This window comes from Artibeus jamaicensis, unplaced genomic scaffold, assembly GCF_021234435.1.
Source record: "Artibeus jamaicensis isolate MK-2021 breed Jamaican fruit bat unplaced genomic scaffold, CSHL_Jam_final contig_601, whole genome shotgun sequence".
Taxonomy (NCBI): domain Eukaryota; kingdom Metazoa; phylum Chordata; class Mammalia; order Chiroptera; family Phyllostomidae; genus Artibeus; species Artibeus jamaicensis.
Genome location: NW_026521902.1, coordinates 2,956,505 through 2,962,504, shown reverse-complemented (window position 1 = coordinate 2,962,504; position 6,000 = coordinate 2,956,505).

Here is a 6,000-nt window from a genome sequence, read left to right as displayed (position 1 = left end):
ACAAACCAAAAAATATATATAAACAATGCACCAAAGAAATAAGTCAAATAGCCAAAAATGTTACTTTAAATGTTTGACTTATTTAGTTATTTAAAACAATAATATAACTTACATTGTTTTCAAATTGGCAGTCACAAAATAGTTGCATGGGTATAGAGTATAGCCCACAGGTGGCAAATCCAAGGCTGGTGGGCCAAATCCAGCCCTCCACCTTGTTTTATCCAACCCGGCACCTCGTTTCTGCCAGTGGCACCGTCAAGCTCCTTGCTGCTACTTAAGGAGTAGTTACATTTATATGGTCCTAAAATTACATCCAGCCCTTTAAAGGCAACCACAAGGCTGACGTGGCCCCAGGTGAAAATGAGTTTGACACCCCTGCTATAGAGAATATAGTTAATAATGTTAGAATAGCAATGAATGGTTCCCAGTGGTACTACACCTACCAGGGACCAGTGTGTGAGTTATGTAAATGTCTGACCACTACGCTGTACACTTGACACTAACATAAGGTACTACTGACTGTCAGCTGTAATTGAAAGTGACAATGAATAAAAGTGCCTCGTCTCCCATCACTTTGCACTGATTGTCTGCTGTGAAGTATTTTTCCTCTGTCTCTTCTACCACTTTCTAACGAACTGTGGAGGTTTCTTTTTCTAGAGGTGGCCTCAGCAGCGTCCCCGCCCACATGCTCTTTGTGATGTGACCTGGCCGTCCCCTGTCTGGAGGGGGGCCTGACACCATCCCCTCGGGCCTGTGAGTGGCTCTGAGGACTGGAACACGAGGAAGGTGACAGTGACTGAGAGCTGGGCTCTGACTGTGCACTTGGAACATGCCCTCCTGGAAGCAGGGGCCCGGCTGGGAGTGGCCACGCCAAGTGGAGGAGCGGGTGGAGGGGGCCTAGGCCACCTGGTCAGCAGCCCAGGGAGCTCCCAGCACAGCCAGCACCTGCTGAGCCCCCGAGGGACCCTCTGGAATGTTCCTGACCAGCCAGGCCTCCAACGACAGCAGCCCCAGCCCGTGTCACTAGGGGCAGAGGAGCCACCCACTGACCCAGTCAACCACAGACAGGAGAGAACACAAGTTTATTGTGGGCTGTTTGTTCCCCAGTGACAGGTAACAGGAACACAGACCGTGTGATACCCCACTGTCAGTGTGTCCTCATCGCTGTCTGTCTTCCCTGTCGGGCTGTGGGCACCAGGAGAGCAGGCGTGCTGTTTGTCTGCATTAAACGATCCCAGGACTAAGGAGAAGCCTGGCGCAGGGGCCTCACTGAGCACCGTGGGTGAGTGAGTGAGTGAGTGAACACGCGCTGTGACCCGGCTCCTTACAGCTGAGTCTGGGACTGGGAGGGGGCCGCCCGCGTTTGGTCTGGGGGCTGTCCCAGTCTCCTCAGACTGCCCTATCCACATACCACCGACTGGGCAGCTTGAACAACAGAAGTTCATTTTCTCACAGTTCTGGAGGCTGGAAGTCCAAGGTCAAAGTGCCAGGAAATCTGGCTTCTGGTTGAGGGCCCTCTTCCTGGCTCGTGGACGCTGCCTTCTCCCTGTGCCCTCACACAGCCTCTCCCCTGTGGGTGGAGGGGGAAGGAGGGCAAGATTGGGTTTAGGTATCGGGTATTTCTTTCTCTTATAACCCCACCTGTCCTATCAGATCAGGGCCTCACCTCATGACCTCAGTTAACCTTAATGATCTCTTTAAAAGCGCTGTGTCTAACTATTATCACCTTGGGGGCTGGTGCTTCAAAACACAAATTCTGAGGGACATAACAGGGGTCTCCCATGAAGTGTGCATTTGCTACCTACCAGCTGGTCTCCATTTCCTTAGCCCGTCATCAAACATAATTCTTAGTGCCTCCCCAAATTCAGCCCGGCCCTTTTCTGTCTATGACCTGGAGGACATTCTCCAAACGTAAACAAGTGTCCCCACGGCCATGCTGTCTCCCCGCTGCAACCCCTGCCTCTCTGATGTGCTAATTTCCATGTACCCTGATTTCCTCAGGAGCTCCCTCTCCTTCCCGGACCTAACACCCCAGCACCTGCCCCCCAATCTCATGTTCCAAGACTCGCTGGACTGATTTCCAAGTGGAGGGTCCTCTAGCGCCAGAGGGAGGAACAGCAATAAATGACAGGGACTTGGGTGTCCCAGGTTCCATTCTGGGGGACTAAGGGCACCTAGCTTGTTCGTGGGGTCCATCCTGGACCTAAGAACCAGCTGTCATAGCCAGGAGACCTCACCCTTCCCTGAGGGAGCATCCACGGTGACTCAATGAGGAGGGAACATCATTGTCAGTATGGGTTGTGAGAAACACTTCGCAACCAGAACCTGACATTGGACGGGGACCTCCTCTTGTGTTCAAAGCCCTGTTCTGGTGCTGGGAGCAGAGGGACACCCTGAAGAGGTCCCAGCGGAGCAACAGAGAAGCAGGGTCTTCTGTCATCAGCCCTGTGGCCACACGGGGGCGCCACCGCGCTGATCCCAGAGGCTGACTGAACCCGGGGTATGTCCGGGAGTTGGTGAGAGGTGGTTGACAGGGAGGCGGGGCACAAGGTCGGGGATGAAGTAGCTTCTGAGCAGTCCTGGACTCCACAGGTGTCAAGGTCAGGGATGGGACAGGGACTGAGGGAGAGGAGAGCTCAGGAGGCCTGGGCCACCTCTGAGGTTTCCACCTCCTCACTGTGACCCCTCTTTCCAGGCCCATGATGACAACACCTGAGAATGAAAAGAAGCATTTTCTTCTATTTTCTGTTTTCCACAGTACTCTATCTTGATGTAGCAACAGTGACATTTGTATGAGTTTTCCTCAGGAAGGATACAGGAAAAATTGGTAACATGTTCCTCCCTGACAGAACCTGGGTGCCTGGGGCCTGGGAAGGGAGGAAGGTTTCCCACTTCAGCTCCTTGGATGGTCTGGAGAGAGCTTCGCACACCACGCTGCACTGAAACTGCTCTCATTTGCAAGGCCCTTTCCAGGTCAGGTCCAGGTGGCACAGCTGTGGCCGTGTGACGGGCACAGATCCAGGTCCTCCCCGGGTTCCTCCAGGCCAGGCGCCCAGGCTGTCACACCTCAGAGCCTGAAAACCTGCCACCAGGCAGCCCCTCCCTCCCTGGCAGTGTCCCCAAGTGTCCTCACTGAGGGGCCCAGGCCCCTGCCCAGGCCCCTCCAGCCTCCCTCCTACCCCATCTGCTTTGCTTTTGTTCACACCCAGTTCACTAACACACATTTTCAGTGTATGTATGTAATTGTTTACTGTCTGTCCCTCCTTGAGAACACAAGCTTTATGAGAACAAGGACAGAGATTTGACTTTCACAGCTGTATCCACTGCCCTGAAAGCGCCTGGTTGTTGATTTTAAAACATCTGTTCAGTGAATGACTAAGTGAAGGCACACTCAGACTCCACACACCCTGCTACGCACCAATGCACAGACACTGACCCACACAGACACAGTCACACACACTGATGTTCTCGCACACACACTGACACACACTAACACACATTCACACACACGTGCTTAAATCCTAATTTTTATTTAACATTATATGTAAATATTTCTCATGTCATTATGCATTATCATTTCTAAAATTTACTCCAAATTATAAAAAATTTCAAAGATGCCCTGGTTGGTGTGACACAGTGGTTGAGTGCTGGCCTGTGAATCAAGGGGTCACTAGTTTAGTTCCCAGCCAGGGCACATGCCTGGGTTGCAGGCCAGGTCCCCAGCATGGAATGTGCTGGGCAACTACACATTGACATTTCTCTCCCTCTCTTTCTCCTTTCCTTCTCCTCTCTCTAAAAATAGATAAAAACACAAGAAGAAAACAGAATCAAAAAAATCAAAAATAGTATAAGTAGCCTCTGGGACAAGTTCAAGTGATCCAACATTCGCATCACAGGGGTGTCAGAAGGAGAAGAGAAAGAGCAAGAAATTGGAAATCTATTTAAAAACTTAATGAAAGAAAACTTCCCTAATTGGTGAAGGAAATAAACATGCAAGTCCAGGAAGCACAGAGAGTCCTAATCAAGTTGTGCCCAAAGAGAACCACATCAAGACACATCAGAATCAAAATGCCATAGGTTAAAGATAAAGAGAGAATCCTACAGGCAGCAAGAAAAAAGGAGAGAGTTACCTACAAAGGCGTTCTCATAAGACTGTCAACTGATTTCTCAAAAGAAAGTTTGCAGTCAAAATGGAGCTGGCAAGAAATATTCAAAGTGATGAAAAACAAGGACCTAACTTTTAGCCAAGATGGAGGCGTAGGTGTAAATATTGTGCTTCCTTGCACAACCAAGTTTAAAGACAACAAAGTTTTAGTAACAAAAACACAGCCAAAACACAGAAAATTGAACTGTACAGAAGTCCAACAACAACAAACCATTCAGCCAGATTGGTAAGAGGGGCGGAGTCAGTGGCTGGTGGAGCGGGGTCAGGCAGGAAAAAGCGGCTGGACCAACCCCAGAATGCAGGCAGCTGTTGGCAGATCCCAGGTGTGGGGTTGGCAACAGGCGGACCCAGTGAGGGCCCAAGGCAGCTGGCTGACCGTGGTCACACATTCTCACACAGATAAACCAAGTGAAGGAGCAAGCAGTGAGACAGACCGCTCAGGCTAGGGCCCCAGCGATGGGAATTAGAGCCTAAAAGCACCAATTGGAAAGACTTTTGGGGTCGAGGTGCCGGGAGAGGCTCCCAGGCTCACAGAGAGTTTGTTTCAGAGACCCACAGGGTCCTGGAGGGTGCACAGGCCCACACACCTGGGAGCCGGCACCAGGGGGGCCAGGTTTGCTTGCGGGAAGCAGCAGAGGGAACCAAAATTCGAGAGCAGAACAAATGCCATTGCTTTTCTCTGACCCCGCCCCCACATACAGCATCACAAACCAGCAACTGGGTGAACACCTAAGGCTCCACCCCACATACATAACAGGCGCAAACAGACCAAAACATTATGGCTCAAGAACACCTCAAAGCCCCAGAGCCAATAATTCTAAGTGACCAAGAGACAGCCAACCTATCAGATGCACAGTTCAGAACACTGGTGATCAGGATGCTCACAGAACTGATTGATTTTAGTCACAAATTAGAGGAACAAATGAAGGCTAAACTAATTGAAATGAAGGGAAATGCACAGGAAACCAATAGTGATGGAAAGGAAACTGGGACTCAAATCAAGGGAGTGGACCAGAAGGAAGAAAAAAATGACCAAACAGAAAAGAATGAAGAAACAAGAATTCAAAAAAAAAATGAGGAGAGGCTTAGGAACCTTCAGGACATCTTTAAACGTTCCAACATCCGAATTATAGGGGTACCAGAAGGGGAAGAGGAACAGCAAGTGGAAGACTTATTTGAGCAAATAATAAAGGAGAACTTCCCCAATCTGGCAAAGGAAATAGACTTCCAGGAAATCCAGGAAGCTCGGAGAGTCCCAAAGAAGTTGGACTCAAGAAGAAACACACCAAGGCACATCGTAATTACATTACCCAAGATTAAAATGAAGGAGAGAATCCTAGAAGCAGCAAGACATAAGGGGACAGTCACCTACAAAGGAGTTCCCATCAGACTATCAGCTGATTTCTCAAAAGAGATCTTGCAGGCAAGAAGGGGCTGGAAAGAAGTATTCCAAGTCATGAAATCCAAAGACCTACATCCAAGATTGCTCTATCCAGCAAAGCTTTCATTTAAAATGGAAGGACAGATAAAGTGCTTCTCAGATAAGATCAAATTCAAGGAGTTCATCATCACCAAGCCCTTACTATATGAAATGTTAAAATAAATAAAAAAGATGAACAGTGAAAGGACAGTAGACTCACAATTATTAATAACCACACCTAAAACAAAAGCAATCTAAGAGGATAGCTAGATCAGGAGCAGAACCATAGAAATGTAGATCACATGGAGGGTTAGCAACAGAGGAGTGGGAGGAGGAGAAGGGGGGAGAAGGTACAGAGAATAAGTAGCATAGACAGTAGTAGAAAATAGATGGGGGGCAGAGCAAGAATAGTATG